The sequence below is a fragment of the Seriola dumerili genome, unplaced genomic scaffold (assembly GCF_002260705.1).
Source record: "Seriola dumerili isolate Sdu_G_001 unplaced genomic scaffold, Sdu_1.0 BDQW01000091.1, whole genome shotgun sequence".
NCBI classification, from domain to species: Eukaryota; Metazoa; Chordata; class Actinopteri; order Carangiformes; family Carangidae; genus Seriola; species Seriola dumerili.
In genome coordinates, this window is record NW_019174346.1 from 6,795,209 (window position 1) to 6,820,227 (window position 25,019).

Sequence of the window (25,019 nt, forward strand, 5' to 3'; positions counted from 1 at the left end):
TTTGAATCCAGCACATCTTCCCCTCAGTTTTTACTGTCAAACACAAACATGCAAAATGCCAAAAAGTGGTTTATTGATTTATATTGGGGACTTAAAACTTCTTTGTTTGTCTGAACTCTTCTTTGCTCAGGATTCTACTTTTGCTATGTCATCAGATCAATGCAATCAGATTGGAAAGGAAATAACAGTAATAACAGAAACAATTTCTGCACAGTTTAGATCTACGCTGTGTCTTCCCTTCTCCTAAAGCTTAGAAAATAAAGTGAAAGTGGTGTGGTCATCCTGCAATATCTGTCCCTCCACTAAAAAACTAGAGTTGACCATCTCCCACAACCCTGTGACATTTTGTTACTGATCTTTTGCATGGCATCATCTCAATGTCCTTTTCAGTAATAATGATGACTTTATTAAACTGCATAAATTTAGACCTTGTCATCTGTCGACAGGCTTTGTGCGGAGAGTTGGATCCTGGGCAACGGAGCAGACGACAACACTGAAAGCTGCTGTGTTGCTGTGGGCAAGCTAACTGTAAGTTGCCATTTGCCTTCCTATAAACCATATGATTTTAGCCCTGGTTGTATAAGTGTTTGTTTATGCATGTCATTAACAAAGCTGTGTGCTGGTTTAAAGATGTGTTAGATGAACAGAATGTTCATTTTGTCTTGATAGACTTTCAGTAACAACATATCTGGTGGAGCTAATCTGTTTCCTCACAGGCCAGCACCAGTCTGTGATTTAATTTAAGAGCACACAATCAAATGTAATTCATGCTATAAACACATTGGCATGCTAAAGCACACGGTTAACGATTACCCTGCTGCAATTCACTCAAACTGGTTGAGACCAAACAATCATTTCAATCACTTGAGAATATTTTCTCTACATCTCTTCAACCCCCGAAATGAGAATTTGAATTTCTGCTCACTTCTTGCTGGAACTTCAGTCTATAGCTGTGTTTTTTTTATTTTTATTATTTTTATTTTTATTTTTATTTTTATTTTTATTTTTTTATGATTTGACAATTTGGTCTAAACATGATTTGCATCTTGGACCAGGATGAAAATGAAAGTTACCTGATGGGAATTGAGGATGTGCTCTCGTCTATAAGGCTAATTTGATATTATTTCCTTTTCTTTACAGTTTACAGCACTTATACTGTACAGAGTTTAGATGGGAGCTGATTTGGTTGACACTGTCATTATGTTTTCCACAGATATTCTCTTCATGAACAAGACTGTAGGCAATGGGAACCAAAAGCAAACGTAAATAGGCTTAAATGAAAGATGACAACCATTCCTACAGTATCTAATGACACCCGGTGCTTCTAGAGTCTCAGAGTGGAGCAAAACACTGGTTTCTAACAAGCACTTGTCTAGAAGTTCAGTGTTGCTTTGGAGGGAATAGCGGTTCAGTAATGTATTGCCATGATGGAACGGGCCATTAATGTCTCCAAATGGTTTTCGGATGCCCATGACTGGAACTTGAGTTCTTCCCACAAAATCACTCAGTGAGGTGGAGTCTGCTGCTGAATCACTGAGGCAGTGAGATAACTGTGTAGTGTTCTACTTTTAAGTAAATTACAGGCACCCATTGGTGCAGAAATACAGTAGTTATATCTGAAAGTTTCACTGTGATGTTGTTTTCAGGTTGTACGTACGTACAAGAGCAGGACGTTTAGCAAAACAATGAATTTTCATAAAGTAGGGCAAATTAGCTTGATGTGTCAGAGAAGATGGTTGTTGCATGAAATGTGACCACTTCAAGAAGCTAATTTCTGCAGTAGAAGAGATGTCTTAGATCTAGTATTATTTGTCAGGTAGCTATGATATATGATGTAACTATCTATGTAGTGGTGAGCCGTGAAAACTTTAGCTAACACAGCAGCTAACAATGCTGCTACAACACAAAACAGTTGACTACAAGACACAGAAGTTGTTTAAGTGACTCTAATGAGCACTACCAGTCATTATTTCTATAACTACTGTTGTGATTTGCTGCAGTGATAAGCTGGTTAGAAAGGTTTGATCATGCACAAGTTATTGTTTGCTAGAACTGCCTTGTTGTTTGTTGATGGTGCTCATATCCACCTCCATCTGAGTTGTTCCAGAGACAATGATATTAAAAATTAGGTGGAAATTGCTGTCTTGGAGCATTTAAATATTACGGCCTGTCCCTATGGTTCACACTGAAATGAGCCAAAAGACTTCTATGTCCTCTGCTCTCCTATATTTGCAACTAATTGAAAATTGATTTGAAGGAGTGAAAAGTGGTGGTTGTTCCTGCTGATCTAAAAATGTTTCTGAAAATTCTTTCTTTCTTTCTTTCTTTCTTTCTTTCTTTCTTTCTTTCTTTCAAGATATCTGTCTTTTTTAAATATATCTATTTGAGCCTGAATCACGGTTCTCTTAGAAAGTCACAGAGCTACTGTTAAAACTACTGGTGTTTATGTTAGCACCATTTTTTCATCCATGTGGTTCTTAATAATTAAGATTAAACTTGGAACCATGAGCCAGGCTAAGTCCAATTTATATTCCAACTAATCGGGTCCGGGTGAGGTCCCATTCTGTCGCACTTAGTCTCAGGTCTGTGTTTCAACATGTCAGAAATGTAGATGCAGTGGAGCAGGCGTGCGTCATAATCGTAATGTGTTTTGTGTAGGAGCGTCATGCTGCTGTCAGTATGGTATTTATACTTGGGCTTGTGTAGGTTTTTCACCGTTCCATCTTGGTTGGGGTCCAAAACTTTGAAACCATTGAAAACTTCTACCACATTGTTCTTCAGCATTTGGCAGCTATGCACTATAACAACAGTGCTGGTTAGTTCACAGGATCATTAAATAAATATTTCTCCCCAAGGGTATTCTGACTGGCACATTGTAGAGTGATGGGTGTTACCCATTTACTTTTAACTCAGTATCACTAGCAATGTAGGGTCCCTATTGGTTGATTCTGCACTTTATGATTTACATAAAAAGCCAATGTTCAGTGCCAGCGTAGTGAGTAGTGTTCTTTATGAAGTGAGGCAAAATGTAAGAGCTTCTGACTTGAAGTCGAGCGAAGCTGGCATCCTGTCACAGACCTGCAGTTAACATTGGTGTTTATAAAGCATAACCATCCTGCCAAACCTTAACCAAAATTTATTTGCTATGAGTCTTTTCCTAATAGCTGCCATGTGCAGGTATTGTAAAAAAAAAAATGTGAGTTTGCATTGGATTTATGAACATTTTGTGACTGAATGTAGATTTTGCAGAAAATTCTTGATTAGAGACACAACAACAATATTTTGTGCTTTAATTTTTCCAGTCATTCTCTTACTCTTGTAACATCATGTAAAGTTTTGTTTTTGTCATATTTATTCAGTTAAAAATATGCGTCTAAATCCAATTTAGTCTTTGTAGTCAGGTTCTGTATATGCTCTGATACTGGGGAGGAGCCACAGACCAAATACGAGCAAGGACAATGGGACATCTGTACACACATGGCAGTGTCTAGTTGATTGCGAGAGGAGGTCTGGATATACTAAGACATTTGTCTCTTCCTACACACAGGCCAGACTAATCGTACAGCCAGTCTCTATGTTCCCTCAGCCCCTAAGTGTACCCCACTCCTGCACCCCACCCACCCAAAAAAACCTCCACCACGATTCCCCACTAAGGATTGTTTTACGCTTAATTTTGTTAGACTTAATGAGATTTCACTAATTAAATCTCCTCCTGGTTGGAGACCCCCCCCACCACCACCACCACCATTACATTGGCCCCCCTCCCCCTTCCACTAACAATCAGTCCAGCCCGTGTAGTGATTGCTTGTAGAGCTATTTTATACAAATAAACTTTTTTTTTCTTGAAGATCAAGGACTGTGGGTTGCACAAGAACAGGCCTGTGTTACTTTGCGGATTTCCAATTTCGCGCCAAGATGCTCCGCTGCACTTGTGATAGCCAATAGGTTTTCAAATCTGATTTGGTGTGTGTAAGGGCAGGAAGTAGCTGTCAAGTACATCTTGATGTCTCTGCATCATAAGGATGAAGTGCAACGGAGTATGTCAGGGGGGCTTTGTAACATGGCATTCTCAGTTTTGATAATATTTGTGTTTTAATTTTTCATTACACCTGGAGCTTTTCTTCAAAATAATAACACTGTGTTGCGAATCTTTCCCTTAAAAACCCACTGTCCGTATATTACAGCACAGTAGCCAAAGCTCAAATGAAAATCCATGTGACAGGACTTCACTGACAAAGCGCACACATGCTCCTGATACATGTCCCTAATAATAATCCCTGCATTAGCTGTATGGCAGCACTCAAAGGGAAGTGATGAAGGGTGGGACCAGCTCATTTCAAGCAGTGAGGCCTTGGAGGTCGTTGTTGACAGTAGCCGCTTGCCCTGCTATTGTGGACGACCCTCTGGGACTCTTGCGCTCACTATTGTGAGAGCCAGCCTCCCGTTTCCCATTTGAGCCCTGGACACCCGCTGCCAACTCCACTGCTCGGTTCTCCAGCTCCCCCATTCCTGTCTCATTTATGCCCACACAGACACACACACACACACACACACACACAAACACACCCTATCCGGCCTCAGAAGCCCCTGTGCTGTGGCCCTCGGGTGGGCGAGTGGGCAGTGTGCCCGTTTTTTAGACGGGAGTGCTTCCTTGATGAAGGCCCATGCTGATCGGATTTCTGCCACCTGTCATTCAGCTTAGGAGGCAGGAAAGGGGGCAAGAGTGGTTGTGAGTGGTGGGAGTGAGGGGGCGGGGTGAAGTGTCGTGGTGGTGGGGGGGGTTGAACAGAAGAGATGCCATGGCAATTTGGCACCGAGCCTGTAGCCTGCTGTTATTTCAGTATAGCCTCCCAGACTTCTCAAGTAGACCACTTAGTTCATGCAGTGGTGAGTTCGTCATTTAATCTAATAATAAAATAATCTAATTACACACATTGTCATTTGATTCTTTCTTAAATTTACTGAACATTGAAATCACATATTTAATATGAAAAATCTTTCAATAGAAGACTGTTTCCATTCAGGGTAGTTCACTGCGCTCTGTGGCCTCACAGGTCAAATCCTTTTTCTCAAGTACTGAATTTTCCCTTTGAAAGAAGTTAATACATGTGAATAATGGCATAGATTTGTAGTTTTTGGTCAAAAAGCTTCAGTTTTATTTTTGATTAATCTTTCTTTTCATGAAGGCGCCACCACATCTGATTAGAACTTTTTCAGGCACACGTCTACAATCTGTGTAGATTATTTCCTGGTTTTATATCCACACTAGAAAACACAGAGGACACATACGTATCTCTGCCAAGTACTTAATAACAAAAATATTCTAATCAGTGTCTGTGTATGGATCTACAGCACAATAATGATGGACAATATGATTTTTGGACGATGTGTAAATCATAAGAAAAATTTGAGCAAAAATATGACGTTTATCTTTTTATTCAAACGTTGCTGTGGTGTCACCTGCCATTAAGTGTTGCATCACGGTAGTGTACGTCCAATAGTTCATGTTCACATCAGCAACCACTAACAAGAAAATGGCATTTCATAAAAGAAAATAAAAAATTTGAGCATTCATCCTGACAAACTTAGAGAAGATTGGACAGGAAGAGTGTTGAAGAAAGTTTCTGCAAGGTTCAACAACATGGTGGACAGTGTAGCCGAGTGGAAATGAGCCTGGAAAATGTGAACAAATACATGTTGGATCCAAGACTCCAGGAACCTGTGTCTTACAGTTCAGGAGTTATGAGAAAAACCTCATGAAAGCCCAGTAATACCCAACAAATATGCTTACACACTGTGCTAAAACCATATTATTAGTTGTTATGTTATTAACCTGCTTGATGGTGGTAACAAAATAATATAACCTGCTGTAATTCATTGCAGGAAATCATCTCACAAACACAGCATGTTATTGCAAATCAGATGTTGGTGCTGTACTGGCAGTGAAGTGTCCAGGGCCTCGTTTAGCCTCGCTCACGGAGAGAAATTCATTTGTCTTTCCTCCTCCTGTGTGAGAGTAGCAGGTTTTCTTAGTTGTAATATCTGATATAGCTATAGCATACTTAGCCAGTCTTGTCAGCTGCCATTTCAAATTCCACAAAGGTGCAGCAGCCAAACCTATTGTGGAGCTCCTTTAGCCTCTCCTGCCTGGGTAAATATCACACCATCTTTAGCAAAGAGTTTGTCAGATTCTCTAGCCTGCGATCCAGCCTCGGGTGAAGGGGATTATCCGAGGTAATGAAATGATCCTAGGGTCTATTTTGGCAGCAGAAAGGGAAATCTACCTTTAATCAAAGAAGGTTAGAAGACAAACTGGCATGCGCCGACACAGTCTCTCTGACCTCGCTTTTACACGAATTGGGGGTCACACTTCTGCTCTTCGTTATTAGCTTCGCTGTGTGATCCCACATTTCCCCCCATCACAACTCGCTACCTCTACGCTTAACCATCATCCTCCAATCCATCCATATCCATTTCTCCCTCACCCAGGCTCTTTAGCCCACCAATCCTAATTGTAATTATGTTGATTTAACTTAGACACATGCGGCTCCCTCCCCGCCATCTGAATGGAAGCTTATTAGTTGGAATATTTTTTTTTATATTTATTTATTCCCATTTCTCAGGGTCCCTGTCGGCATTTCCAATTACTCTTGTCGTGCGGCTGTAATTGCCTCCATGCTAATGGTCGCCAGACAATCGTGCTAAATGAGGTGAGGCCGAGAGGCTAGGAGCCCGACTTCATTAAGAGCTAATGGGATTTTATAAGGGGGACTGAAGACCCAGCTCATCAAAACGAGGGAGATGGAAGGAAAACAAAACAGATGGAGGGGGAGAGCCAAATCACCACTATTCTAACTTAGCCTGCTCCTTTTCCTGGCACTCTGATGAAAAAAGAACAGGTTACTCTTCCTCTAGAAGAATACTACCCAATTATAAAGACAATATAACTGACTGTACAGTGATAGTGTGAGAATATACACAATGATAAATGGATAAGTTTGCATAATTCACTCTGGCTGTCCAGTTGAACATGAAAAGCAGTTATTTTTATGTGTCTCGGGCTCTTGGAAGCCGACTCAAAGCAGCTATTTCATTTTTTTTGGCCAAGTAACAGAAATGGATCCGTATAAATTATATATTTTAGAAGTGAGTGGACTGTCCGGTCCAAGTCCTCCCACACTTTTCACACTTCGATTAGACGAGGAGAGACTTAGACTCATGCAAACATAGATGGAAGGATGTGAATGCACGGTTTGAACACAGTGAGACCAAGGCAGCGATACATACTTTAAATCTGCATCTGGGTTGAAGGCCGACAACCCAGGCCACCAGATACCCGCTAGAAATAATGACAATGCTGCTTTAATGATGATGAAAATATCTGTTCTTATACACTTTATAATGTAAACTCTGCACACTTGGAAAAGAGAGATTCTGTAATGGGGTTCTCCGGAATGTAATCTTAAATATGAACATGGAGAATGTGAGTGTCTATAACTGGAACAAATGGCTGCAAGAAAAACTTGAATAAATAAATAAATATTTGTTGCTATTTCTCTGTAGCATTAGCACTGAACCCTCATGTCCATGCTTTCTTCGTTTTGCTTCTGCCACAAAAGGCTCAGTACAGTCGCATTAACAAACTCCTCCATTCAGACCCCTTAAACCAACCCTTCACAGACATAATGATCCCATACTGATCTGTCTGCCCTTGAAATGCATTGAAAGGCGGCCATCCATCTTGGCGTAATCGCTCCGTTCCCCAATGGAGTATAGTTACACTGTGTGCTCTGCAGTTGCAAGATCAGTTGCCCTACACTTTAATTTGCCGCGCCATCTTAAAGCCGACACAGTTTGTCTGCCGTCGGTTTCAGCTCGGTTGCCTCTTTGGCTCCTGTAGATGAGGGGGGCCTGCCAAATTCTATTACACGCTGAATAAACCAACGTGTTCACCTATGAGCAGGAGGCATTATAGAGTCAGTGGGGTAAAGGATACTGTAAAGTGGGGATACTACTACCACAACCCTTGCTCGGGTTCATGCTCTGGCTTTTAAGTATCTGCTGATTTGTTCATGGGAGCATGGAAGAGAATCAGTCTGTTACAGTTTAATGTATGTCAGCTATTGGTTATCAAGCTATAATATAACCAAGAAACATCTCTTGACTTTTTGCATCACTGGCAAAAACTACATTAGTGCTTTAAGCTGATGTTTGTGTATATCACCAACCCAGTCTGCTAGAAATTATGTTTAAAATCAAGAAGTTTGCAACATTTTCTGTTAATATAATGATGTTATGTTGTTCATTTAAATTTAAAAGTCACAAATACCTTAATACTGAACTTATCAATAAAATGTTCACAGATGACGTGTTTGTTTTCCATCAAAATACCTCAGTATAACACCCACTAGTGACTCCAGCATTATTGAACAGTTTTAAGTTCTGTTCAGACTCTCACAACACTTAAAGTTAGAGAAAGATCCTGTTCTGGTTTAATAGAGAAAAAGTTCAGAGTGACTTCAGACACAACCTGTTTATTCAGATTAAACTAAAACCACCATTTTCCCCTAAACTTAACCAAAGTGCTTTTGTTGCCTAAACCTAACCACAGACCACAGGAAGTGAACCCCGGTCTCTGGGGTGACAGTTGTGTGGTTTGTACGGCTGCCATCCACCCCAGACTACGTCCTGGAGATGCCGCTGCTGTTAATAAATGTAATGCTTTGTTCATTCAGTCATACTTCAAATATAATCCAGCCAGCGTAATTGGGAAATGACTTTATTAGTATATGAATGTAATTTCTAGGGGACAGGGTTGATATCACAGAACCTACATGAGCTGCTGTAAGTCCCACAGTTCTGCAAACCAAAACTCTATGTGAAATATAACAAGAAAATGACAGACTTCTCTTTTGATCAGTCTGTACAAACGTTTAGAGCTCTGCATGGCTACTCCTTCCCAGCGAGGCCAAATGGGAGATAATTATCTCTTTCGGGGACGACATGCAAATGGGACTCATAGAGTCGGTATTGAGGGAAATTCAGTGATATAAACAACTAGGAAGCACTGTCTGGTCACACAGTGGAAATTAGGCCAATTATCCACAGCTATTTTTGTTGTGGGCAGTGAGCAGAGGTAAAACTGTTGTCATCTGATGGAAAGATGCTGCTGTCGGATGTTAGGAATAGCTGAGCTACACCAGAAAGCCTCATAAAATATGAAATAACCTCACTAGTAAAACTGTAATTATACAGGGCATTCAATCTACACTCATTACAACATAATGACAAAGCTAAACTGAATTTTAGAGATTTTTGCAAATTTAGTAAAAAGGAAAAAGTGAAATATCACATTGACATAAGCGTTCAGACCCTTTGCTATTAGCTAATAGAGCTGAATTCATATTGAAAGATCCAATAAGCTCAGTCAGGTCTTTATTGCTCTGTACAGAATCTGCCTCCTCGTCTTTTTCCACAGACTTTTTTTCTGAAGAATTGACTAAGTAAGGCAGATGTGTCTAATCATTTGGGCTGCGGGGTGTTTTTGTCCCCTGAAATGCAGTTTGGGCTGCGCTGATGGTGGGATGATGGCTGTGGTCTGAGGCTCAGGCCTGGTAGGAACAGCTGTCCTACAGCTGCCATCTCTCCTGCGTTCGGGGGGGAGGGTGGGGGGTTGAAAAACAGTCCCAAACCTCCTGGGTCAGAGCCCTGGTATGGCGGTCTCCCTGGCAACTGGAGCTGAGACTGTGGTGGTGTGTGTGTGTGTGTGTGTGTCTGTGTGTACAGTATATGTGTGTGTGTGTGTGTGTGTGTGCAGCAGTGGGGAGAACAATCTGGCCAGTGAGAAGCAGAGTACTGGGGTGTAAGGGTACTGAGTCGATCTGTATTTCTTTCAATCCAGAGACTATTGGCTTTAACTGTTTCCCAGAGATGATATGGGACATGGCCAAAGTAGTGCACAAAGTGTCTTTTTTTTTTTTTTTTGCAAAACCAACAAACAACCACATTCAAACCACACTGAAATGATTAATATTCTGCCTCTCCTTCTTTTTCTCTAACTACTCTCTAAGCTCAACACAAGTGAATGTGAAGCTCCCTGAGCGGGGCAAGACGTTGAGAAACAGGGGAGAAAAAAAAAAGAAAAAGGAAAGAGAACGGGAGGGGGTGGGGGATCAGTGAAAAGAGGAGAACGTGAGTTTAGGAAGAAAGAATAGAGAGCAACGGCGAGAATGAGAACGAAGACGGGGGGATGGAGAGGAGAGGAGCAGAGAGGACAGGGAGGCCTCTGGAGATGGAAACGCAGGGAGGACAGGGGATGAATAGGAGAGGGAAAGTGGATATGTAGAGATACTTGGCTTTGGCCCCATCAAAATAGCGGTTGTCATGCTAACTCAACCCTCCTTCTTCTCTCTCTGTCTCTCTCACACACACTGAGGCTCTCTCCTTCACACCCCAAACATCTCAGACAGCTTCTAATTAAACACAACATTTATTAAAAACTGGTTGTTCTAACATTAAATGTCATGTTTTAGCAATGCCTTCAACATACGTTAACTTTTACACACAGTTCATTTCTAAGTTTTAATCTTTTTTTTTTTTTCTTTGATTTATATTCAAGACACCTTTGCCACTTTCCAGCTGATGAATATGGATACAGTGGTTGCTCAATCCTGGCAATTATCGTATAGAGTGTACTGTATTCTCACACTTAAACTTCAAATTATATAGCGCCCACCAACCTTCTGTGCAAACACATTTGATGGAACAGCCTGAGTTTGTGTTCTGCTTAGTGAGAAGTGCTGTACAGTGTATCACAATAAACTCACAAGACAAAAGCACGGTAACAGGTGTTAGCTATGACACTTGAGCAGTCAGTGTGTATTGGCTGAACAAGATGTGAGGGAGGAGTGAATGTGCGTGTGTGTGTGTGTTTGTGTGAATGTGTGTGTGTGTTTGTGTGAATGTGTGTGTGTGTTTACAGAGAAGAGTGGTTTTATTGACATTAGCTGCATAGAGTTTGGTGCAAACTGAATTTAAATTCCCTCCCATGTTTTTTTTTTTTTATTAAGCAGGGAGTTATAAAACTATTTAGAAAGCAACACGATTTAGATCAGTTGAGGAAACAATCAGCAACAATTTTGATGACTGATAAAGTGTCTGTGGAACTTTTCAGCCAAAAATGCCAAAATTTTTAAATATGTCGACTAGAACTGTGAGAAAGGCACCTCTGACTTTTTGACATTCTGGTATTCTATAGATATATATAGACTAATTAGAAAATAATTATCTTATTAAAACATACAACTTAATCCATACAATCCATTGGAATATGGTATATAAGGCTTGGGCCCATATTCCATAATATCAAATACACCAATATTTCCCACCATATGCAATATTTTTATTAAAAAAAAATATATATATATACATACATATACATATAAATTTTTTTTTTCTATATATAGACTAATTAGAAAATAATTATCTTATTAAAACATACAACTTAATCCATACAATCCATTGGAATATGGTATATAAGGCTTGGGCCCATATTCCATAATATCAAATACACCAATATTTCCCACCATATGCAATATTTTTATTAAAAAAAAATATATATATATATATATACATACATATACATATAAATTTTTTTCTGCTTACTGTACATTGGCATGTGATAAATAAAACTTTGAAATGTTGTTTAGTGGCAGCAGCGCTTATACCTGACACATAAAATACAATAATATAATTACATAAAAAACTCCTGAAACATTGAACACAATAATATAATTATAAAAAAAGTGAACAAAAACCCTGAAATATACAATATATTTGTATTGTTTTAAAAAAAAGTGATAATAATAGCGATAATATTATATCTCGCAATATTTGAGCTGAACTATATCAGGCTGGATATCGCTAATATAGCCATACCTTACTTATAAAATAATATTTGATTGTCTCAAGTGACCTCATAATGCTTTGAGGGGTCAAAAACAAATATCATATAATCAGCTTCATCCACATCTTTGTAGCAGTAGATGCTCTCTGCTTCTTCCCAGGGCTGTAAACGCATTCCAGTGGAAACATGACAGACAAATCTTTAAATATGATTCTTTCTTCCTCTCAGTTACAAGTGGGCCAGTTTTGGCTGCCCGGTGACAGGAAAACACCAAACATAGAGGGGCTGGACGGAGTTTCCATAGTAACAGACCTCATGTGAAAAGGTCACTGTCAGAGGTTTTTGCTCAGAAAAAAGCAGAAGGATTATAGAAAGGGGGTGAGTCAGACAAGAACAAACAAAACAAAAAAAAAAAAAGCAATTTTATTATCCATTTTTCTACATTCCTCTTTTCCCCCCAATGAATATTCTCACAATGATAAAAAATGTAGGATTTAAATAGCACAATTACATGGCTGCAAATGGTGAGAGCCCCCTCTCTTTTTTATTATTATTTCTTTATTCTCTTTTGAAGTCGGGAATTGAAAAGGGAGAGTGGTCGACAGCCAGCGCGATGCCTGAGCTTTGTGTTTCAGTGCAGATACGTCGCCTGCTTGCCCCCTCAATCACTGGCAGCTCCTTTCTCTCTCCCCTCGTCTCTCAAGTCATTTTAATTAAGTCAGTCTCACTGGCATGGTAGGCAAAGATAATTGGAGAAGGTTTTTGGATGCCATTTACTCTAAATGATGCCTGTTTCTTCCCATTCTCTCGCCTTTTCTCCACTCCCACAGCTTCTCCCGCCACCACCACCCCCCTCCCTCCCCCTCACTCCTCATCTCCTGGCAAAGAGTTACCTATCTTCCCTTTCCTTCCCTTTTTCTTCTCTTCCATCTCATATTCAAACGTGAAATATGGATTAACCTCTTCTGTGTGGCTGAGGGGACGACTTCCTGTGAATTGCAAATTTTGGCCAACACTGCAATTTATTTGAAATGGCAAATCAGGCAAGGCAATTTGCTGGAAATGAAGAGGTTCTTTGAACTTTCCTCATTTGAAAAAAGTTTGTGTTTTCTCATCGCATGGGAAGCATCTGCCGCACAAAAAAAAAAAAAAAAAAAAAAAAAAAACTTATAGAAATGTCTGTTTCAAGCTTTCATGGAAAAGTACAACATGAGGAATCAAGATGGGCTTTGATTCATGTCTTTATTTCTGTCAATGAGGTGTCAGGGAACACTTTGAATATCTCGGTGTCGAGGAACATGCATTTCAGGCAGTCAATGAAGTCCAGAGTTGTATCCATGTTCCCATATTACTACCATATGCCAGGAGCTGGTACTTACATTAAAACCAAGTCAATTCATGTTTATTGATTACAAACTTGTATTATGATGCACTTCAATCCGCTAGGTCTAAATTCACTTGTAATATATGGGGATAATACTGTCGAAATGTATCAAAGTGTATCAAGTACTCAATGCATGATTGATAGGCCAAACTACACACAGAGAAAGGTGGAAGTACATGTGTCCATACTAATCCATGTTAGCAGCCCCACCAGTGTTTCAGTGGTCCACACTGTATGTCAACCGTGTGGGATTTGTCAGTGTGTGTGAGTGTTAAGTGTTCATGTGGGGCTCCCTCTATCAATCAGGTAGGGCTGGGCCCTGCTGCTGAAAGGGGGCTACAGCGGGCCACCCATCCAGTCAGGCGCTCTGGGGAGATCCAATGTCCTTAGTGCTTTAATGCGCTCCAGATGTCCCTTCAGCTGAGAGAGAGAGAGAGAGAGAGAGAGAGAGAGAGAGAGAGAGAGGGGGGGGGGGCCAGATAGGGGGACCGTGAGGCCGGAGCACCTTAAAGCAGACCTCGGTCTGGCTCACGAACTGTAGCTCTGGTTTGTCAATCTTCTCCTCGGGGGGGGGGGGTTGTGGTTGTTGATGCACCTGCAGTTTTGTGTTTTTTGGTAGCTGAAGGGCCGAATCTCCCCATTTAAAACATGACTAATAGCATTCGTTTTTGTCTCAGGAATAAGTGCGTATACTGTCTTTGTGTACTTCCTGCAGTCTGGAGTGGCTTTGTCTTCGTTGCCTGTCTTCTTCGTCTTGCAGGAGGGGAGGAAGACAGAGACTGTTACACCAAATAAATATTTCTTTCTGCAGTGAACTTCTATTACTTGGATCACATAAAATAAAACAATAAACAGTTACATACATTCATGTATGTGTTGGGAGAGGTATTTAGTTCAAGAAACTCAGGCTCAATACTCCACCTAAAGGATGAAACAAGTAGAAGCACAAAAATGATCGACATGTCATCAGAAAGAAAAAGAAAAATTACAAAACTATGTCCTTAGTGCTGACCTTCTGCTGCCCACCCTTTTTTCTTTAGTTCCATTGCCAGCTATAATAAACTGTCATCGGAAGTCTTGACCGCACAGTCTAATATATATTTCTCACATACAAATTTATGGAGTTACCTGTCTATCTAGCTCTTGCATATATTATAAAACTCATTAAGTATTTACTAAAATGTCAACATACACAATGCAGCACGTCCCCACTTTTGATGTAGGCGGGAAGTTAAAAGAAAAAATAAGAGTCGAAGCACTTTCTAGTTGATGAAACACATAATGTCTGTATATCTTTATGTCTCAAATGTCACACTGAGAGGCATGAGAGTTTGAGCAGGAGGGTTCTAGTTTTAATAAATGGTGTTTACCAATCTTTTTTTTTTTTCAGTTTTAGCAGAGCTTCCACAGACATTTTTCTTCTATGGCAGTAAACTTTACGTATGGGCTCGTGTATAACTGTGCTGCATTCAGCTTCAATAGAGATTTGGGCTTGACACACAGTAATGTTAATCACTGTAACAGCAGGCTACAACTATGTACTGGCACTTCCCCACAAACTCAGGCAGCGGAGCTAGCTGAGCTACAACGCAGGTAGCCACATAGTTACTCTCTGAAAGGGGCATAAACATGTTTCTAGTGACTCTCAGAGCTCCACCAGCCTTAAGTCTTTCCAGCAGAGAAGCAGAGTCCAACAGTAAACCTCACACTGTCAGACACTGCGTAGCATCGATGCTACAGCTCACACCTCTGCTGCATTTTTTAAATTTGAGTCTGGCTTTACTCTAATGTCTGGATGATATGTCTGTCTACTGCTGCTACCTTCACTTCCTTATCTCTTTTTTACCTCCAGCATGACCGTGCATTTATTTTCTTCTTTTCCCATGTCCTCCCTCCTGTCTAGCCTGCAAAGATCTCTTTCTCTGCCTCTCCTCATCTTCCTTTTCTCCCTTTCCCTCTCCCACTTTCTCTTTTATTTTGAGCTCTCTACTCACCCCTCTCCCTCCCTCTCCCACTTGTGTCTCTTTACCTCTGCTGTCCACCTCTCTGTCTGTCCTTCCCTGCCACGCATGCTCTATGTCGCTCCCCGTTGCATTTCAGAGGAAATTTAATATGGGTTTGTTTGGTGTTTCCAAGAATTCCATTCAGCTGCCGGCTGTCTTTGCCCCCCGACTCTAAGACAAACAGAGGCCGTCCAGCCAAGAGCAGCAAACACCACTGATGTTGGCCTCACTATTTGGTCTTCACGTTTCATGACGACTCCTGCTCCACTTCATTTTTTTGTTTGTTCCCTTCTGCCTGACTTCTTTTCCAGATAACTTCAGTTTTGGGTTTACTGCACTTGCATGTCTGATGTGAAAGTTTGTTTCTGTAAAAGCTTTCTGATGGCAGCCACACAGTGTCTGTTTATGGATTATACCTAAAGAGCATTGACTTACATTTAACAAGCATTTGAGGGCTTTTACGTCACCTGCTGGGGATGTAAACAAATATTCGTACTCCTGATTTGACACATAGGAGTGTCTCCTGAAATAGCGCCCCGAAGGCAGCAGGCGTACCAGACCTTGGTTGTCATGGTTACAATAATTAACACGCAGAGTATATTGGCAGTGGCAGACCTACATTCGTCGTCATGGTTACTATAATAAAGGCTTGGTTAGGTTTAGGAAAAGATTGTGATTTCGGTTTAAATAAGTACATCCTCAAAATCTTTGTTGCGATGGTTACAATAATAAGAACGTGGTTAACTTTGGTGAAAACTTTGTCATAAACTGCTACTTTCACATGGGAATCAAACTGTGTCATATCCCTGTGTTTTGTTGGCCCATTAATCAGCCACAACCTCCTCCTAACACGGACTTTGTCTCTCTTTATACTACGTCACCGCACTTTTCCCTTTGCTCCTGTCGTTATGACTACGGCTACTAGACTTCGCCTAACAACAAAACTTAACTATGGGTCATAATAACCTGCTGCACAGATGACCTGTGGGCTCGTTTTTACAGGAGGGCAGTCTCTCATGTATGTTCTGAAGGTACAAACAATCTCCAAATTTTGCAGTGATATACAGTACTGTGCAAGTCTTGCTGTAGACGGTTATCTTATATATTCTACATTGGTATGTCAATAGGAAATACTATATATTAGATTTCTTTTGCAAATAGTGAAATATTTCAGTGAGATATTTGTATGATCTTGAAGAAAGTAACAAAGCAACAGACTGCTTTCAAAATAAGAAGAGAACAGCTGTGTAGGGGAAAGAAAATTAGGTGAGGGACAGCCATACTAAAAAGAAGGTGAGGTTACTGAAGAAGTGACCACTATGGCAAGAATGAGCATAGGAACAAAAAACACAGTGGTCATCCTGCATCAGAAAGGTCTCTCACAGCAGACAGGTGTTTCTAGATGTGCTATCCAAACTCTTCTGCAGGAGCACAAAGAAATTGGAAAGTTTGAGGACCAGAAACACAGTGGTCGGTTGAGGAAACAGTGCAGCAGATGAAAGACAAATGAAATGAAGAACTTCTCATTGAAGTTGAAAAATGTCCATCAGCTCATAACTGGCAGAAACCAGTGTGACCGTGGGACACCCTGCAGTCCACAGAAGTCTGGTCAGAAGTCGTCTTTATGGGAGACTCGCAGCCAAAGAGCAATTCTTCTAATGTGGAAACAAAGCCAAGTGACTCATTTATACACGGCAGCAGGTGCTCTGTACCGATGAGTTCAAGTTTGAAATATTTGGCTGCAAAAGAAGTCAGTTTGTTCTCTGAGGGGATACATGTCTGCAACACTGGAGCGTGGCGGAGGCTCCTTGCAGGTTAGGGGCTACATTTTTTAAATATGGAGCTGGGGATTTGGTCAGAATTACTGGTCTTCTTAATTCTGAGAACTATCCATCATATGATCCCATCAGGGAGGTGTCTGATCGGCCTCAGATTCATTCTACAGCAGGACAACAAGACTAAAAATACAACCAGTCATAAAGAACTATCTTCAGAGACAAGATGAACAAGGAGTCCTGCAACAGATGGTCTGATCCCCACAGAGCCCTGTGTCACAGTCTGGGTTCACATGAAGAGACAGAAAACTGTGGCAAGTTTTCCAAGATGCTGGAACAACTTACCTGCCAAGTACCTTAAAAACTGTGAGCAGGTGTACGAGGAGAACTGGTTCTGTTTTAAAGCCAAAAGGGATAAATGACAGAAGAAAATCAGAAAATTATATGAAGCAATCTACATGATTTCTTAAAACTTAAAGTGTAGGCATTCTCCATGTCCAGCATAAATCCAAATACGGATATTGTTGTCACATAAATTCATACAGATAGAGATAGCTTTGTGTCATACACACACCCTACATAATATATCTCAGCTATACTGAATCACTTGATATCTAAACAACATCACACACCTTTAGGAGTGTGTAAACAGCAGGATCTTAGGTTTTGTGACACAGATATAGCTTTTAGTTTTTTGCAGCTTTGCTGCAAATAACATAACCAAATAATATATCTTCTCTTATCTCCCTGCTTTGCATGCTCAGTCTGACCTGTCATTACCCTGGCTGGGGTCCTCAGTGCACACTTGTCATACATGCCAGTCTGCTCAGTCATCCTCTGCTTCTGTCTGGCCTGCAGCAGCTCTTTTTAAACAGACTACTGTCTGCCTGTCTGCCTTGTCCCGCCAAGACAAACTCACCAAAACCCCCTCCCCAGCCAGAGCTCTGCTAACACTTAAGTGGCTAACACCACAGACACACATAGATATGCACAAGTGTACACACACACACACACACAGAGAGAGAGAGAGAGAGAGAGAGAGAGAGAGAGAGAGAGAGAGAGAGAGAGAGAGAGAGAGAGAGAGAGAGAGAGAGAGAGAGAGAGAGAGAGAGAGAGAGAGAGAGAGAGAGCTGCCCACCTGCTAATCCCCATCTCATTAATCCCCCACCACTCTCCTCAAATATTCCCTTCTGCTGGTCTCACTGTGTGTGTGTGTGTGTGTGTGTGTGTGTGTGTGTGTGTGTGTGTGTGTGTGTGTGTGTGTGTGTGTGTGTGTACTGGTGTTTGTGGGTCACTTTCATTTTGGTTGAACATTTCAAATTTTTGTCTGGACTGACTGAGTGATGAAGTTACACCATTGGTCGGCTGGCCGATCATTGGAGTTTTCCCATTGGCCATTCCTCTTTCAAAATGATTTGGCACAAACAGTTTCTATTATGTTTACAAGCAGTGTTGCCAAATTAGGCCAGGGACACATTGGCTGCGTGGTGTGTGCATGGCGGCTGCGGAACTTCTTGTTTTTCATTTTGGCACACATGTTGAGGGGTCAGAGCGGACTCACTGCCACACGTCTCACTCTCTCGCCACATGAAAAAATATAAATATATATATATAATCATTTTAGCAGCTGCATGTGGAGACAGTGGCATTTTATTGACATTTTGTGTCAAAAATAAATCAGAAATGAATTTATAATTTATTATCCAACATTCTAATAGCCTGATAGAGTTGGCAGTAGCAGCGACAGCAGCTGCCATGCAGTGTGTTCCCAGCGTTAGCGTCTTTGACGCTAGATTTACCAACTTATTCAGACCTGTTTTTTTCAAAAAGCACCTAGTGATGAATGTCGTTAGGTACGTTTTGGACAAAGCTAGGCTACTTTCCGTAGAAGAGTATTGCACCAGCATTGCCCCACAAGCTTGAACTTATGCTCTCCTGCAGCAGTAGAGCAGCATCTGTGAAGCGAATGCTGTTTAACATGTAGTCTCAATGTGTTGCGATTCAGTCACTGTTTCATTTTTGTTCCGAAAAACATGTAAATGAGAACAGTTTTATTGTGAATTCAGCTGTATTAAATTACTGTATATGTGAGCACAGAGAGAATGAAAGAAAAACGGCGCAGAGAAAATGACCCAAGCAGTGTCCTAAAGTGTTGAGCTCTCGTCCTCTACATAGAATTCCCTAGATAGTGAACAGGGAGTAGTGAATGACTGAGTGATTTAAGACACAACCTTTGTGACTTTTTGAGCAGGCTAAAGCTAGTAGCAGTTTCAGAATAGTTTTGAACTATGTCCTCATTTCACAAGGTCGAGCCATATACTAGATTCTGATCTAGCTGATGGCTCAGGAGAGTTCAGGAGAATTCAACCACAAACATCAGCTGAGCACCCCAGGGGGTCTAATAAACACTGTTTGGGATTTTCTCAACAGCTTTTACTGAACTATAGATAATTGCAAACATGTTCAACTATCTGTGTAAAAGGCAGATCCAAGAAAAACAGAAAACATTGTAGCCGGGGGTCATTTTCTGTTGTTTGTGACTGTGTTGGAGACTCAAATTTCCAAAATAAATATTGCAGCCAGTATTAGAGGATGAAAATTAATGAAGTCCTTTTTTTATTTACAGTAAGGTCATACTAAGGTCATGCGATGTAGAATGTAAACCTAAATGTGGCATCTCTTAATATTATCCTGAGCTTCTTTCCCTGAGACAAGTGAACACCTGGACCCACTTACTGTTTTTCAGGGTGTGCATTAGCTGTGTTTCCATAGTAACATCCTGTTAATACAGCCAATCTAGGCTTATTCATTATTTGAATATAAAGACCATATCAGCAAGTTGGGGTGATTGTCAGGGGCATTGAATTGGTTTGCTGACATGCTGTTGTTAGCATGCTTATAGTACTTAGTACTGTAAATGATAGCAGATCATAGTAGACATGTAAACCTTATGTAGCACAGGTAGCAAATCTTAGAAATTACATTTACACTACTGATTTTTTCTGTTTTGAGATAATTTTGAATTGCAGTTTTTTATCAAAATAATGGAAACTTAGTGAACATATCTAGCAAGTCACAAACTGCTGATACTGAACAAATAAGCAAAAGGGTGGTTTTTATTAAATGTTGAACAAATCAGAAGTTTACGAGTCCTGTGCCTTGAACACCCACCATCTACCCTGACCACCATCCTGTAACTTGTATTTTGTACAAAAAGAAAAAAATTGCTACTAAACATGATCTAGGTAGTGACTGCGTTTCTCTGCTAAATGTATTAGGCAAATAAATATGTAGAGCTGAGCCTGATGAGTTGAGTCTAAGATATCAGAGAATAAACCCTGTGGCGCCACCCTCAGGACAAACTTTACAGTCTTTACCAAAATAAAAGTAAAGATGGAAGAATGATCAGGTTCTCCTGTTGATATGGAAAATATACCTCAGTGTTGTAATTTAAGGATTGGTTGTAGCATGCATAACAGCGTTGGAGAAATTTACAGGCAAGTGCTTAAATATCTATAGTACATCCACAGAAGCTAGACACCGTTCAGTGTTCGTGCACTACAATCTAATATAACACAATGAGCCTCAAATGACGATAGAGTTGTATTAATAAGTCACTGACACAGTGCCAGAAAAAAAAGTTAATTGATCAGGTTTATTCACTGCAGGACAATTGTGTTGGAGTACATTATATACAGGTCTTCATGTTTTCGTTACCAAAGCCTGCTGGTTCCACCAGCTAACATTCCAGTTTATTATGTATTAGTGGAATGTATTTGCTCTGTAGTGATTAGAAACCACACTGCTGTGAAACTATAGCAGCTAGCTTGAGAATCACCGGCTGATGATTACATTTTGCTCTGTGCTTGTTTTAAACCTTCTGGCCATTTTCAGAATTCAATTCAAACTGTAATACCTGTTCCACCACATGACCATATAAACTAATTCACTTTATCCTCAGTTCAGTTCAGGAAGCTGAAAAAGTGAATTACTGTTAACTGTGCCACTTCGTCAAGTCAAATGCCTCTGAGTTTGAGTTGTCAGCTACTCTTTTATTCTGTAATGTGTTTAAAGTGAATAAGCCACCCTCCGCTCTGTGTCATTCTGTTGTCAGTCACGTAGCTCTACCCGTAGCTGAAGTTGCTCCGGACTGACATGGATGGCACACACCCGCTGTGATAAGGTATCCGTTTAAAAAAAGAAACCTTGCAGATGCAACGGCAGATAAGGTGCACAATGTATGTGCCAGCAAACATGACACTGGAGGAAGAGGAGGACTGAAGTGTTGGTGTGAGGTGGGGGTTGGGGGTTTGGGGTGGGGGTGGGGGGGAGCGGGGTTGATTGCATTTCCAATTTCGCCTGAATTTTTCTACCTTCAGCGTTCTGATGTTTATCAGCTTAGCAGACACTCTGCAGACACTCGGCCCTCCACTACCTTTCAACATTAAAATTCCTTAGCTGCTTTTCTGGGAGATGGCTGAACGCAGCCGAATGGAACACAAGGAACATGCAAGACAGCGCTTGTATATACATCACGCTAAAACCTCAATGAATCTCTGGATGCCTTGAACAAAACATCAGGTCACTTCTCCTCTGTGTTCCCAACCTTGAAACACTGTTAAACAAGACACAATTATGTAATAATAAAGCTATACACCCCAAATGTGCCGAGCCCATTGGTTCTCACTAAAAAACTGGTCATAAATATATTTCAGTTCCAGTTGTAGCTTTTTTGGGCACCACCTTGGTCTGGATTGACTGGATTGATTGAATTGACTGACACAAAACATGAGGCAGGTGTGGTGGTGATCTCCTGACTTTTTTTCTTTTGACATCACCATGAGGTTAACATTTTTGGTTTTGAGAGAAACTATTGGATGGATTGCTCTGAAATTTGGTTTAGACTTTTTATGTTCCTGTCAGAATGAGCTGTAATAACTTTAGTTTGGCTCTGACTTCTTCATTTAATGCCACCATAAGGTCAAAATTTTAATTCATCCAATACCTTTCATGACCATACACCTGCAGAACTAATGACATTTCCATCAGCCTCAGCTGTGTTTAGTGCTAATTATCAAATGCTAAACTAAGATGGTGAACATGGTAAACATTATACCTGCTAAACAGCGACTGTCCTTTAGGAACAAGCAATAGGTCATCTGTGCAGCATCTTTTTATGACCTATCGTTAGGTTTTATTGTTAGATGACCTCTAGTGGCCGTAGTAATTATGACGGGAGCAAAGGAGGAAGTCAGATGACGTAGTATATGGTGCAAGGAGGAGTAAGGAGGAGAAGATTGAGGTGGATGGATGGGTCGACAAAACACAGGCGACAATTTCCTGTGTGAAACCTTTAGTCAGTTAGTGTTATTTTTTTGGTCCATGATATGTTTATTATTGTAACCATGACGACAAAGGTCCTCTCTAAACTTAAGGAAGAACATATTTTAACCCAAACCACAAATCTTTCCTAAACCTAGCGAAGTAGTTTTTGTAACCAAACTGTGACACTTACGCAAACTTAACTGCGTGTTTATTATTATCACTATGACAATGAAGAACCAGTATACCTACTACTGGTATGCTTCTATGGGTTGTGTTATTGTAACCATGACAATGAAGGTCCGGGACACCTATCGCTGGCATGCTCTCATGGGTTTTATCTGAGGGCAGGGACAGGCAACCGATATGGTAGAGGACTTGTTGGCTAAACATCAGCATTAGCATTAGCATTGTGATTAGCGTAGTGATTTTGAGCATGTGAGCACGGCACGCTGATGTTAAAATTTAACTCACAGCACTGCATAATTACAGCCTCACAGACTCAGACTCATAGTCCATTCAGTAATTTTCTAAAACAGCTGAGAACTGTAGCTGTTGCAAACAGGAGTAAATGTTTAGCCACAGACTTGGGGCGCTATTGAGTATTTAGGGCAGCAGGAAGGTGTATGTGGGACTGAGTCAAAATAAACAGTTCACTGTAATAACTGAACATGTCCTCCAGTACAGCAGTGTGGCTCATTGATACCTTTTTATATAGTCTTTAGGCTACAGTGGAGCTCAGAGGAAGATACTGGATTTATTGATTTATTGTTATCTCCAGACCTGTCATTTAATGAATGTGGCTTGAGATCCACATACTTCTGATCATCATCTCATCCATGGTTCTCAGAGCCTTTTTGCACCATACAGACGCAGTGCTATTTTTGTTGGTGAAGGGGAGTGCACTGTTGGCACTCTCCACCCACCCCACCCACCCTCTTCCCAGGAGTGTGTGTTCATATGCCTGTATGAGTGTGTGTGTGTTTGTTTTAGGAAATGATGCAGCGCCATTTTGTTTAAATTTATCCACGACAGAGCTGAAACAAAAATAAGTTCACTGAAGCAGGTCCGACAACCATTCGGTCCCTGCGTGCCACGTTTGCCATGTGTGTGCCGTGTACGTATGTAGCAGAGCATGTCCATGTTCTTCTTCTTATTTTCTATGTGGGAGGACTGAGGAGTGTGCTGCAGCCTACTGGGAGCAAACAAACCTCCACGCTGGCATATTTGAGCCGTAGCCAATGGGAAGCTGTTTTCAAATTAATGAGTGCTCTCTCTGATGTTTTGGCTTTTTTTTACTTTAAGTCAAGAAAGTCGATTTTGCATTAATGTGTTAATCATGTAACACAGTAATCAATCAGAAACTTCAGTTGCAGTTGAGAGCACAGCATCGCAATCATAAACATGCACTGATTTGATTTTTGGCTAGAAATTTGCATCCACCCAAACCAGCACCATATGGCTATATACAGTATCTATACAGCACTACCTAACCATATGATCTATGTATATAGGGTGGTAGTTTAAGTAAAACAATTAAAATAAAAAAAACATCTATATGTATATAAATATATATGTATTTTTTTTATAATTTTTATTAATTATAATAACATGCATAATAAACACATCAAATTATTCATTTACATTTTTGAATTTTGAATTTCAGTATGAATTGTTGAAACATTTTTGTTCTTCATTCCAGTGGCACAATGAAAAGAAAACCACACTTAGTTATAATCTCAACTCAGTGCTTTGTATGAATCAATATCTAAATGAATATAAAAAATGAAAGCAGACAGTTAAAGTAAAAACCAATTGTTAGTTAAAGCCCACATTTTGAGGAGTTTTTTTTTTTTTAATTGTTTTAACTAAAAAACCATCAAAAGAATAGACATTAATATGAAGTCCTTCTATTTGCTTTCTTTCTAACCTTTATTAGTAAAGTAAAAGAAAAAAAGGTTAAAAATCAGGCACCCCTTGATACAGATGATTAAAGATGCTACAGTCATTTACCTGCAGCCTGAATATTCTTTTCATCTTGGTCTTATATGTTTAGCCTCTTAAAAATAATAAAAAATAAAATAAAAAGGCTTACCTCATTATAATAATGGCTTTTAGCTATGCTAATAAGGTTATTTGCTCCTGTCCACTGGGAATTACAAAAATTCTTCTACTGTACTGCAATTTCTCCACAATCCATTTTACTTGAGACTTTAATCTAATTTTTAAAAGCAGGAAGGAAGACAATCAAACCGGAATCTGTAATATCCAAACAAACATTTGCATAAACACAAAGAAAACAAGAATCGCAGTCAGACTGGAGCACCGACGCTATTGTCAGCAGTTAGAAAGAAAGAGATGAATCTTGCAAACTGTTACGCCCAGGGGAAATCCTTGTGTCTTCATTATGGCTGTGGGGCATATTTGAATATGTGAAGGACGTTCATTAAGAAGTTCAGTATGAAAGAATAAACTGGAAAGGTTATAAATTTAAATTCAAGCACAAAATGTCATTGGAAACTGATAAGGACGAGTCAGTGAAAGCTTTGGAGTGAAGTCAGCCCAATGAGTGAGAAGAGGGAAACCAAAGGACTAAAATGTTCCACCTGCTAAGCTGCTGAACGGTGAAG

General features: G+C 40.3%; 1 protein-coding gene across 1 annotated transcript in view; it reads left to right on the forward strand.

Annotated features, from left to right (window-relative positions):
- Nucleotides 1–453: 453 nt before the first annotated feature.
- pknox2 (PBX/knotted 1 homeobox 2) overlaps nt 454–25,019 on the forward strand; it is a 64,313-nt gene continuing 39,747 nt past the window's right edge. Inside the window, exon 1 of the mRNA XM_022745972.1 lies at nt 454–528. The gene's annotated coding sequence lies outside the window, so the exon portion shown is untranslated. The remainder of the gene's footprint in view (nt 529–25,019) is intronic.